This window comes from Myotis daubentonii, chromosome 8, assembly GCF_963259705.1.
Source record: "Myotis daubentonii chromosome 8, mMyoDau2.1, whole genome shotgun sequence".
Lineage (NCBI taxonomy): Eukaryota > Metazoa > Chordata > Mammalia > Chiroptera > Vespertilionidae > Myotis > Myotis daubentonii.
The window spans coordinates 78925943-78940393 of NC_081847.1; positions in this window are offsets into that span (position 1 = coordinate 78925943).

Here is a 14451-nt window from a genome sequence, read left to right on the forward strand (position 1 = left end):
TAAATCCTCCCCCTAGGTGTGTTTTTCATTGATTCTAGTAGTCAAACACATGACCCTTTGGTATCTTGTTCCACCCTTATTTTTCATTGAAACTGCTTTACATTTATAGAGGATATTTAACATTTTAGAGCACATAAATTACTTTTTAAATGTTAGCTTCATAATTAAATGTGATCTCTTTGGAGAAGATCATTTTAATTTGCGCTTTAAAGAATGTTTTAGTTCTTACATGGATCTTGTCTATATTTTATTAGATTTATAACTTAGTATTTCATGTAAATGGTATTATATTTTAAATTTCTCATTCTACTTATTCATTGTTGAGCTATAAGAAATGGGTTAACTTTTGTGTATGAACCATGTATCCAATAACTTTGCTGTAATTGCTTATTCATTCCAAGAGTTTTCTGTTAATTGTTTCAGATTTTCTATGGGGATGATTATGGCATCTGTCAATAAAGATTTCATATATTCTATGGGGATGATTATGGCATCTGTCAATAGTTTTATTTCTTCTTTCCCAATCTGTATACCTTTTATTTCTTTTTCTTTACTTATTGCATTAGCTAGTAATTCTAGTGTGAAAAGAAACAGAGAGGGCCTATCCCGACCTTGTTTCTAATCTTAATGGGAAAACTTTTAGTTTCTCACCATTTAGTATAACTATTAGTTATAGATTATTTTTAGATTTCTTTATCAATGGAGGAATTTCTCCTATATTCCCAGTTTACTGAGCCTGACTACATTCTTCTACCTGAATTGTATGCTTAGGACAGTAGGAGAAGTGATTATTCTTAAAGATAACTCACTTTGCATGAACTCTTAGTCATTTGAGACCTGTTTCAATGGGGTCTTGTTTCTAAATTCATAGAAAGTTAATGAGCCCCCATATTTTGACCCCTTTACCTCACTTTCATAGTCAAAGAATAGTACCTGAATTACTGGCCTGTTGCATATTCTGAAATCCAAGTCAGGTTTTATTTGGAGAGAAGAACAAATGAAGTAAAGTGTAATGTGGGAATCTGGAGACCATACTTGTATCCAGAGATAGGCAGAAATCATTAGGGGATTTCATTAACTCAGAGTCAATACCCCAAGTTCTGTTCTCTGACCCATGCAAAGGTTTTAAGACAGTGAAAAGCATAATTTTAAGAAAAATATACTAATCTCAAGTAAGAGAGTTGTTTTTTTCCTCAAGACCCAGATGGAAGATGTCAAGAAAATATACTTGTCCCCCAACTCTATCCTTACCCCCTACTGATAAACAAACCTATACCACTGGGTTTGTTTATTCCAAATTGGATAAGCATGTGCTCACTACCAACAAAACATTGCTAGTTTCACACTCCAATGATTCTCAGGCCATCTGTCCAGGTATTAAGTGATTTGATTCTTCCCTCAGCTCACATAAACTAGTGATCAAGGACGATCTCTTAAAATCCCCAGCCACAGAGACTCCTTATTGAGGTAATGAGGAAAGGCTTATGGCTCTATGCAAGAGAATCTGAGAACAAGAACTGACATAAAGCAATAAGAGCACTTAGGAGGTAGACTTAACTGGAGGCAGAAAATCTGAGTTCTACTAGAAGTGTGCTCCCCAAATATGTAAATAAGGCACCTCAATTAGCATTAAACTGATTAAAAGAGAGTCATTGAACAAATATAAACAGAGTCCCTAACTTTTCAGGGCACTGAGCTAGGTATCATTGTAAAATTAAAGATAGGTAAAAGTAAGCCCTTCATTTTGAAGGTTTTCAATAAAAGTGTTGTTGTCAGACAAGTACACAGAATGTGATATAAGCCAAGTCATGACAAAAAGAGAAATTATACAGAAGGGATGAGAGAGAGAGTGGATGAAAAAATCTAACATGTCCCAGGTGGGTGGAGATCAGTGGTTGAACATTGACCTATGAACCAGGAGGCCACAGTTCGATTCCAGGTCAGGAAACATACCCGGGTTGCAGACTCAATCCCCAATGGGGGATGTGCAGGAGGTAGCTGATCAATGTTTCTCTCTCATCATTGATGTTTCTCTCTCTCTCTCTCTCTCTCTCTCTCTCTCTCTCTCTCTTTCTCTCCCCCTTCTTCACTGAAATCAATATATATATATATATATATATATATATATATATATATATATATATATACATATATATATATATATATATATATATTTAATTTTACATTATTAAGGGCTCAAATGCCAGTTGAATTTAAAGTAGATTTATGATTCTCAGGCTTTGTCAGGACTTGATATATAATTTTCATGTGGATTCCACACTCTCACAGGCCATGACATAAAGTAAAGAGACTTTAGATTTTACATAGAAAACAATACTAATTTTATCCCTTTCTTTCCTACTCAAGAAATGATACTAGAACTGTGAGTAAAATTATAACATACTTGCAACGATTTAAAATTTTAAGGATTTAACTATTATTATCTAGTATTTTAGTATACTTCAAAGTTAAAGAATTCATAACAATTGAAAAAGGCTGAGACAGAGTTTTGAATCTTTGAAGTTTTTTAGGTCAGAAAAAAAAGGGTGAAACTGAATAATCACGAAATAATATTGATAGCATTAAAAAAAAACAAAAAACAGGGTAGAAGATATAATCAGCCAAACTAGCAATTTACTATTAAAAATATGAAGGAGGCTTCTGGATAACACTGAAATGTAGTTTTAGCTACTTATACAAAAATGGATTTATAATATAATTAGAATAAGCAGTTTGCAATCTAACTGATAGGATTATATAGTGATATTTATTCTTTTGCTGTCTTCTTGATCCTCTTAATGACACTGGCTCCACTAGACATTGAGGAAGCAGAAAATAAGTAAAATTCTAGGTCATTGCTAACAACAGGAGACACAAAGAATCACTATCACAACTTGAGTATCTTGAGCCCTGTAAGGGCAGTTGAATAGAATCTGAGATGATCTCTACTCACCAGCCCCAAATTGGCCTCAGTGCTTGGGAAGCAATCTATAATAATAAAAGCATAATATGCTAATTAGACCAGACAGCTAAATGACCTTCTGGACATCATTCTGGACATCCTTCCGGATGAACCCTCTGTGGCGGAGGCCGAGGCGTTTAGGGGTGATCAGGCAGACAGGAAAGCAGTTAGGGATGATCAGACAGGCAGGCAAGTTATTAGGGGCAATCAGGTAGGCAGGCAGGCGAGCAGTTAGGAGCCAGCTGTCCCGGATTGTGAGAGGGATGTATCACTGCCATTTTAGGCCTGATCCCGCAGGGATCCCTGCAGGATCGGGCCTAAACTGATAATCAGACATACCCCAAGGGGTCCCAGATTGCGAGAGGGTGCAGGCCTGGCTGAGGGATGCCCACCATGCTAGAATTTGGTGCAACGGGCCTCTAGTCTACACTAATAAAAGACAAAGATGCTAATTGAACTTAGCTTCGCTACACCCTAAGCCACGCCCACCAGCCAACCAGAGCGACTATATGCAAATTAACCAACCAAAATAGTGACCAGCAGCCATGGAGCTAGAGCAAGCAGGAGGCTTGGTTGCCCAGGTGATGGAGGAAGCCAAGCTTCCCGCCAGCCCTGAGCCAGCTGAGGCCTCTACTCATTGCAAGAAAGTTTCAATTATAGAAGCTAAATAAATTCAAGATACCTGCTTCCAGCCAGCCTCCACTGGGAGCTTGAGTGGCTGGGGGTTGTGGCCAGCCTGCAAACAGCCATCAGCCCCTCACCCAGGCTGGCCAGGCACTCCTATATAATAAAAGAGTAATATTCAAATTGACTGTAACAGCAGAATGACTGGGAATGACTGGTCACTATGACACACACTGACCACCAGGGGGCATATGCTCAATGCAGAAGCTGCTCCCTAGTGGTCAGTGTGCTCCCACTGGGGGAGCTCTGCCTAGCCACAAGCCAGGCTGATGGCTGCCAGTACAGCAGTGGTGGTGGGAGCTTCTCAGCAGTGCTAAGGATGTCTGACTGCAGCTTAGGCCTGCTCCCCGCTGGCAAGTGGGCATCCCCCGAGGGCTCCCGGGCTGCTGAAGGGATGTCTGAATGCCAGCTTAGGCCCAATTCCCCAGGGAGCGGGCCTAAGCCAGCAGGTGGTCATCCCCCGAGGGGTCCCAGACTGCGAGAGGGCACAGGCTGGGCTGAGGAAACCCCCCAGAATACACAAATTCTTGTGCACCAGGAATCTAGTATATATATATATATATATATATATATATATATATATATATATATATATATATATATATATATATATATATAAAAGCCAAGCGTCCAGAACACTGGAATGACTGGAACAACCAGTTGCTATCACGAGGACTGCGGCGGCCAACCAGCCTGATTGGGGCCCTGATTGGCCCCCCGAAACCTCCCATGGCTCCTCCCCCAGTCGGCCCCACCACTGATCACCCCCTGACCCAGATTGGGGGCGGGGCTGGCGAGCCAAATTCATTACTTCCTGACAGCATTGTTTAGAAATTAAATGAAATGATCTATAAACATCCATGTAATAAATACTCAATGCATTTTCTTTACCTTAATTTCACATGCACCTGACATTAGCCCATCCATTTGATATGTTCCAATTAGAGAGCTCTGAGGGTTTACATAGAAGATAACTTTCTGTCAAGGACTGGAAATAGTAACTTCACTTCACCATCCATGTACTTATGGGGCAGTAGCAAATGTTAAATTCTCTACTTTACTTTGCTTAATGCATTTAAAACCCTCTTCACCACACCTTCTATGATAAACTGGCCTACAGGGCCATTTGCAGAGAAATAAATATGTAAATAAATAAATAAATAGATTCCCCGAGCCAGCTTGGAGGAATGTTTGATAATCTGAACCATTACAGAGGTGAAATTTCATTACACAGATGGTGACATCCCGATGTCTATCATCAAAACACAGCAGGTAGAAACTATCAGCCAGACCCATTCCCTTCTATAAAATCACACTTATATTAATGTCACTCCAGATTTCATTATGCGGAAAATAATATTGAACATGTCTCCAGCACTTGGAGGACAGAGGGGTGGTGGGTGAGGGTGTCAGGGTGGTGAGGAGACAGTGAGGGGGTAGTCATGCGAGGGTGGGAAAAGAGACTGTTTGTGGAGAGGCCATGGAAACAAATCCGGATGAGGGCTGCCTAGGACTGGCAGAAAGACAAAAAGGTATATAAATGTACACATAAATGTATATTTTAAACATCCTTGTAGACTCTGCTGCCAGTTCATGCTGCTACTTGATTGACTCACCACCAGACGTCCTGGGCAAGCCCTGATAGGATGTTTAAAGGGCCTCCTGCAGGAAGCTAGGAGATTTACAGTTATTTTTTATTAATGAAGTATGGCAGGGATCTCCACTTAGGCAAGAAGATGTTACACCAATCCAAAAAAATGCTACTCTATTCGGACAAGACTCTCTATCCTCATCCCATCTCTCTCTCTCTCTCTCTCTCTCTCTCTCTCTCTCTCTCTCTCTCTCTCTCCTCTCTCTCCCTCTCTCTTTCTCTCACCTTTAAGCCTACACAAACATCAAAGCATCAGGGAATTAATAGTACAACAAATTAAGAAACAAAGGAGAACACCTACTTACTTTATATCTACTAGAGGCCTGCTGCACAAAAATTTGTGCACTCAGTGGGGGAGGGTGGGTCCCTCAGCCCAGCCTGTGCCCTCTCGCAGTCTGGGACCCCTCAGGGGATGACCACCTGCTGGCTTAGGTCCACTCCCCAGGGGATTGTGCCTAAGATGGCAATCAGACATCCCTCTGGCAGCCCGGCAGCCCTCTGGGGATGTCCACTTGCCAGCAGGGAGCAGGCCTAAACTGCAGTCAGACATCCTTAGCGCTGCTGAGGAGTCAGGAGAGGCTCCCACCACCACCGCTATACTGGCAGCCATCAGCCTGGCTTGTGGCTGAGCAGAGCTCCTCCCATGTGAGAGTGCCCTGAGTACCAGAGGGCAACTCTTGCATTGAGCTTCTGCCCCCTGGTGGTCAGTGTGTGTCATAGTGACCAGTCATTCCCAGTCTTTCTGCTATTAGGGTCAATTTGCATATTACCCTTTTACTATATAGGATAGAGGCCTGGTGCATGGGTGGGGGCCAGCTGGTTTACCCTGAAGGGTATCCCAGATCAGGGTGGGGGTCCTGCTTGGGTGCCTGGCCAGCCTGGATGAGGGGATGATGGCTGTTTGCAGCTGGTCACACCCCCTTCATGGTGGGGGTCCCCACTGGGGTGCCTGGCCAGTCTGGGTGAGGGGCTGAGGGCCGTTTTCAGGCTGGCAGGTGACTGAAGCTCCTAACCTCTCCTTTTTTTCTTTTTTTTAATTCTGGGATTTATTTACCTTCTATGGCTGTCACTGGAACTGAGAGCCAGCTTTAGCTCTGAGGCTCGGCTCCAGCTCTGAGACCTTGGCTACTGAAAGCAGTCATCTGGGTTTGTTTGGTTTCTATAATTGAAACACTTTTGCAGCTCCAGGATCAGGCCCGGCTGGCTGAAAGCAGGTTTCCGGATAAGTGCATATTCAATATGATGCCTGGACACCTTACAAAAGAGGCCCTGCCCATATCTCCAGGATTGGGTTTCATTCAGTGTCTATATCGTTTGCCCTACAGTTTTTTAGTTTGTTTGTTTCTTTTCTACTCACATAAATTTATCATTTTCCTCTAAGCTCAGTTCTTGCCTTGATAACATGAAGATTTCCTTCCCAAGATCATATTCTTCCTTTGCAAATGATTTTTGATTGCTCACCATTCTTGGGATATACAGAACTTGTCTCCCCAATAACTTAAAAATGTCGGCAGTTTAGTTTTATGTACTATTTTAACCCCAATATCCTATCCCATTGGTGTATGTCATCCTTACCTTTCTAAGCTCACTGAGGAGGTATCATACTCTGCATTATATGACTTCTGTGACTTGTCCATTTCCTAGTACTAGTTATCACACATATCTTGATTTGAATCCTACACAACCTTAAAGAACAGCTTATTTCTTATTTTTCTCTATGACAATATTTCCTTCAGTATTTTGGTGTCTACTCATCTCTACTCTATTTTTATATCCATATAGAATTCTGACTTTTGCATGTTTTTTTAAGACATGTATACCAGTTTGATCTCATTAAATGGAGTATATCCTTCATTTGTTATATCTTTTTTTATTTCTCAATACTAATCTTAAAGTAGGTAATACATAAATGATGAGGAGTGGCTGAAGCAGGAATGAATTAATCAATACTACTGTTTATTAAGTAATAGTTGGATGAAGTTTATTATTTAGTGAATATGTTATATACAGGGGTGGGCAAAATAGGTTTATAGTTGTATGGAAAAAGACATGTAGGTTATGATTATTACAACAGATTTATGAACTCAAAAGAATGTCACTCACAACTGTAAACCTAGTTTGCCAACCCCTGTATATGATATATATATATATATATATATATATATATATATATATATATATGCTATGTATTCATAATGTTCCATTCATATTGTTTTTCAGTTTCAAGAACCATAAAAACTCAGTTACCTTTTTGCTGAGGCTATTTCATGCCTCAAGATTAAACAATTATAATGTCATTCTCTTACTGTAAGGACTCCGCAGGTGTTCTTCCTGGGGTTCTTTCATCTTTTTTCCACACTTCTTTTACAGAAAATTGGATGAAGTACATGACCAAGACTAGGATTTAACTTTTATAATATGGACTGAAGAACTTTAAAAATGCCCTCAGGATCTAAATGAATGCAATCATAATTGGGGTTCTCAAACTTTAGGGTTCCCACAAATCAATAATAATCTGTTTTGACTCTCAGAAAACTCACAAGGAGCCCAGTTCAGTATGCTTGAGGGAACCTCTGGAATCCCAATTTTAACACAGATGTGATTCTCTGCAGCTGAGGTGCAGAGCACATTTGAGAAATATAAGAGCTCAATAAATAGAAAGTTGTCAATATGGTAGAAAAGTTATTAATCTGCAAAACTAACCACCAGCAAGTTGATAATCCAGTCTAGAGCTTTTTTTAAAAAAAAATTTCAAAAACAGTTTTGAGTTTCAAATTATGTGCCATTACATTCATATCTGCACTCCTTATCAAAAACTATACTTACAAAATCACCCACTACTCTATAATCATATGACATCTAAGCTTTGATTTCATTAGTTAAATTGAACATTGATAATACAATTTAAATGGCTACAGAATAGGTAAAATTGGTATCTTCAAATTGTGTTCCTTAATCCAAATTGATCTTCAGTTGATGGAACATACTTTCTTTTTCTTTTCTTTTGGTTAACTTTTCTCTCTAGCATTAGTCCTTTTTTAAATCTTCAACTCCCATATTTACCTTTTTATTAATCAATTTCTTATATATCTAGTATGCACAGATACACACACACATCTGAGTTCCAAGGACAATTTACTGCACTACATTCTAGCCTTAAGTCTTACCAAACCCTTTGTTCTTGACCAAATTCATAAATGGCTTTGAACTGACCTTATTTTTATTAAGGTCAGTATTATATAAGTAGTAATCCATGAGTAGAAGATTATATCGGTATAATTTATATAATAAAATTTTGATTTGGAGTTGTAGTCAATTCTTTCAAAGAATTTGAATTCTACTTCTCAATCACAGAAAATCCAATTTAACTGAATTGAGGTAAAATGTAGTTATAATAAATTGCATGCATAAGTGTATACTTTGGTGAGTTTTGACAATGTACACATGTATTTATTTACCATCACAATAAATAACATTTCTGTCAACCCCATAATTTTCCTGTGTACCTTAAAATTCACTCTCCCCTAACTCAATACCCGATGTCAGGTAAATACAGATCTCATTACACGCATTCTGGACTTCCAGAATTCATATAAATGTAATTAAACACTATACACATTTTCATACCTGGGTTCTTTAACTCATCATGCTATGGTAAAGATCCAACCATGTCGTTTCATATATCAGTCATTTATTGTGTTATTGCTGGGTAGTATTCCATTAGATGGATGTACATTTTGTTTATGTGTTCACCTGTATTTGTATGTGGAGATTATTATTAAAAAATACTATGAATATCTGAGGACAAAAATGTTGGTGCAGTTTGAAATTTTAAGGACTGAACTTGTACTTGACTGTCAACCATGAAGTACCTGGGATGACTCACTAAGGAATTTGAGTGTTAATATAGACTAGCATTCTCAGTATATGCATCACCTACATCAACTTTACTTAGATTGCATGATAAAAATCAGATTATTGATACCCAAAACAGGCATGTGGGATCAGAACCCCAGGAATTGTCTTGGGAACACGTATGTTTAACAAAGCTCAGAGTGATAATGGTGCAGCTTACTCATCTTTGCCAAGTCTGAACTCAAAGTTAGCCTCAGTTAGAGTTAGAGTTAGAGTTAGAGTTAGAGTTAGAGTTAGAGTTAGAGTTAGAGTTAGAGTTAGAGTTAGAGTTAGAGTTAGAGTTAGAGTTAGAGGTATATATCACAGATGGAACCACCTTCCAGCTCATGTAAAGAGCCCAGAATGCAAGAAACAGTAAGGCCCATGAAACTTTTATGAAGGTTAACATTTCAAATATTTAGAACAAAAGTAGACATTGAGGGGATAGCAATAGTGAAAAATAAAGAAACAAAACCAGTAAGCGAGAACTCAAAATTTCCTGACAGTGTATCTGGTCAAGATCACTGATAGGATAAGCAGGCTTTAGTATGGATACTCAGATAAAAGTGTAGGGAACAAAGCTCTACTGAAAATGATATGACAGGGGGCAAATTCTATGCCACTGAATTTTGCAGAATTTCCTCAACAACAATGCTTCAAGCACTAAATAGTTCTTTCATCATTTTCTTTAAAACATATTTAATTTCTATTCACTTTTCTCAAAAAGGAAAATAAAAGTAGAGGAGGATAAACAAAACAAGGAAATAAAATCTCAACAGAACCTTTTGCTTCATTGCTGCAGAACCTGGCTCTCCACCTCTGCGCCTGCCTTTGGAGTTTCCTCCACTCGCTGGGGAGAACACAGAGGCGCATGTTTGTCTGCCCAATGTGGAATCAAACGCTCAGCCTCTCCTCAGAGAGGCTTTGTTGGCAGTCACACATGGATCTGCTCCAGGACCAGCAGATTTCAGGCCCCTGGAGAGATGTGAGATTGCAAAGGGCAGGGAAGATTGGCAAAAATATTGACTTTGATATTTTATCACTTCATATTTTTAAAGAGTAGAAATGCACTGACAACTGCACCTTTCTAATCAGATGCTAACAGAGGTTCTCAGTATTGCACACCCGCTGGAGACTGCAATACCAACAAAGCCCCACGCAGAATGACTTATATGAGAGCAAAGTAATCAGCAGCATCCCTGTTTTTCTCTCTGGCTGATTTCTGTTCATTTGGGTGGCACTTTACAGGATCCTATTATGGAACTTTCCAACTTCTGGCTATTTTCAGGTACAATTCTGACCTCATTTATCTCTTCAGGGTATATATAGCTTCCTTGACTGTTACTATGTAAATGGTGATAAGCAGTACCCCAAATATTTTTCCCACCACTGGTCCTGGTACCAGATATTTCATCTAAGGAGAAATATTAAATATTATTCAGCATTTGGGAAAATGTATTTATCTGGAAATCATATCCAACTTTCAGTTGTCAAGGAAGAAGGATCAGAAACTTGGCTTTTAATGAAAAAATTTAACCCTGTTTCTGTGCACTATCCCTTTGGAATGGTGAAAGTACATGTAAGTGCCCCTTCTTGAGTCAAACCATAGCAATTACAGCAACTGCAACCCACTGACATATAGTATTCCTGTTGCACACTGCTTTTATCATGATTAGAAAACCAAGGTTGCCTTTCACAGACACACACACGTACACACACACACACACACACACACACACACACACAACCCCAAAGAACACTACAATAATGGGGGGAAAAGCAAGGAAAGATCAGGCATAAAAGAATGCTAACAAGACATTTTCTTTTATAGAATCCTTTAAATCCATTTTATCTGAGTTTTGCAAAAAGAACACACACACACACACACACACACACAAAATAAACAAAAACAAAAAAACAAAACAAAACAAAAAAAAAACACACAGATCAAATCAACCAGAAAATACTTTATGAGTGAGATTTATCAGGAAATACTATCTCTACAGAACGTTAAATGGGAAGCAGAGAAATCTATTTCTAAGGCCATGTCACCAGCCAGTGCCAGGGAAGGCATTGTGCTCACTACTTATCCCATCTGTTTCACCTCACCATGAGTTCAAGGTAAGCAGTAGCCCTGGACCAACAAAATATGAGAAATGCTCCTTGTATCCAATTGGTAGGGATGGTGACCTGATGGAATTAAACTTTAAGAGGCATTGGGCATCGGCACCTCAGGAAGCTCACTAAGTTGTTCAGTCCCTCTGTGTGTTCCCTTTACCATCCCTTCTCTGTAGTTTCCCTCAAGATTTTCTCAGACTCACACAGCTATTATCTGTTTTCATAGCATTTTCATCTTCCACTTATTAAAATCTGCTCTCCAAGCCTACCATCTGGAGAGAATTTGGAAATGTCAATCCCATGGAAGTGATACCCTCAGGTGAACTTGAATTTGTACAAGGAACAATGATGATGGTATTTCAGCCATAGCAAATGACTATAGAGGAGCATTTTAGAACAAGAAAGCTATCTAGGATCCATCAAATCATACCTCATCATCTGTTCTTCCTAACATGTGTAGTTCCCCGGGCGAGAGTACAAATAGAGATACACATAACATATGCTTAAATATTTAAATTTTTATGTCAAGCCAACAAACTATGAAATTATATTTGATCCTCCTACTTTGAAAAAGATATCTTCATAACAACCGGAAAGGGTATATTTGAATTTAGAATTCTTTGTCTCTTCAGTGTTCTGGGTCAGAAAAAACACAGTGTTGGGAGAGCGCACCACCCCTTTCTCTTCCTATCACTGCTCCGTCCAGCAATGCAAGTATACACGTGCATGGACACAGGAGACTGTATATCAAATTCCATTGACATCAGTTGTAAATAGTCTCCCTTTGACTACCCCTTGGCCACTTCATCAAAAGACTTGGGAACAGGTCTGCACAGTCCTTAGAAGTGAGCTTAGAGCTATTTTAGCAGGGAATTCCTAGATCCAAGATACCTGAGACATGATCTAGAAGAGGAAGAGGGGCTCTATGTGAACACATTTATACATGTTCATGAACATTAATCACTGTGTGGAGACACAGGTGAGAGGAAGGTCAGAAAATAGTTTACTAGTGCTGGGTCTTGGCTTACGGTTCCTCTTGCCTGAGTCTACTATGGCACTGCTCATTAGATCACAGCTGGCCTTGGTGGATCAGCTGATGTAGAAAGCACATTTCATGCAAGGTCCAGGAGAGAGAAGATATGATACAGCTTTTGAGAGTCTAAAAGTCTAATTTATAGCAAACTTGAAAGAAATATTGGTATGATGAGAAGTCTTTTCCATACACCTCATTCATGCTTTAGAGGGTGAGACCAAAAAGATTGAGGAGGTATTTGAGATTCTTTGAAAGATTCTATTGGGAGAATTTAGAAGCAACATTGACTGCTGGAAAGGGAGGAAAATGTGTTAGCAGTCTTCAGGGAAGGTGGCACTTCTACAACAGATGGGCCAACTGAATTTTTTTCCCAATGATGATTTTATGCCTTTGGCAGAAGTTTTCAATGTAATTTAGAAAAGAGGGAAAACAACATAAAGACAACTGATGCTGTTCTTTAAAATTAGGGGAAGGAAATAAAAAATAGAGTTATTAGTTAAAAACATAAAATATTTTTGACATTTTATGAAAAGAATTGCCATCAAAATTGTCAGAATAAAGCCAGGTTTCAAATTCACATTGTATTGGGTCAGTTGTAGGATATGAAATTCCCTGGAGGAAAAAAACAAAACAAAATAAAAACAAAAACAAAACACAAACGGATCACAAATTAAGTTCAAATTTTTCTTCATTCTCTTATTTCTCTTAACCTGTTTTATAGTAATTTAATTGCCTACAGATGTTTTTCTCTGCTTCCTAAATCCAAATTGTCTATTCACCCTCTTATGAACATGTTTTAAATGTGAATTTGAACATGTAATTATTAAGTACTTTTAGCTGCTTCTCATCAATTGCATTTAAATTTTCTACTTATTTAGCAAATGGTCCCTGGTATCTGGTCTTAATAAATTTTTCTGACTTCATTTCCTGACTACCTCCTCTAAATAAATCACAAAAATTCTCCTATAATATAGCATGGTTTCTTAAGCTTCTGAACCCCTGCATATTCTATTCCTCCTATCTGGATCATCTCTTTCTGCCATACTACCCTTGATGAACTTCTATTTTATTAATTCTTATTTTTAAAATCACATACTCTTCAATATTTCTCAACGCCCCAAGAGAGAGTTAGTTATTTCTTCCTTTGTGTTTGCCCACAGATTGGCCACATCCCCAGGAACCCAGGGTACTTGCCAGAGATGTCATATCTTCAGTATTTTTTGTAAGTGAAGACAGCTACCTCCTTTTAAATATCAAAGGACTGCTTAATTTAGACATAGCCTATGTCCACAAAATAACATCTACAAAAAGAAGATACCATGATTCCTGTCTCTGTTTTTAAAAGTAAGACTTTCTTTTCCTCAGAAGCTCCTCAACAGAGCTACATATTAGGTCATATGTCACCCCTAAGCCAGTCACAAGTTAAGGTAAAGAAATAGGCATAGTGTTATCTTCCCTAAGAGGCAAGTGGAAAGATAGAAGTGGAATTGTTTTGATAATGTAAGGTGAGAAAATGAGTATTAGGATTAGCAACCAACACTATATGTTCCAGAAGTGAAGTGGCTTGATCTGATGGGATTCACTCGTGCTGTAGCCTGTCGTGCAGGCACTGTCAACATAACATTTACAATTTAAAAACAGCAACAAAGCTAAGACTATTAGAGGATTCCTTACTGAAGAGATGAGTGAACTTGTCTTCCAAGATGTGGTCTCTGTTCTGAAAAATCATCTGTTATTTGGTATTGTTTTCTCTCCCTGTAGCAATGCTTAAATTTTGAGTCCATGGTGTAGAGCTGCGAGCTTGAAGCTCTCATGATTATTCCTAAAAGGTACCTCTTAAAATATTTGTTTTCTGTTTCTCTTTAGTAATAAAAGCCAGAAGTATATCTTAACTCAGGAAAAAAAAACAAGTGTTTCATTAAGTTGAAAATTGAAACTTCATGTTAGCTAGCCATCTCAAAACTTATTAATTTCATAGAAATAGGTGAAAAAAGTGCTATGATGCTATACAGAAATATTAGGAATTTTGGTACCAGGTAAATTTGGGACTTAATGCAACCTCTGTGGAAGTTCCTATATAACTATGTTCAATGATAAAATGAATAGCAG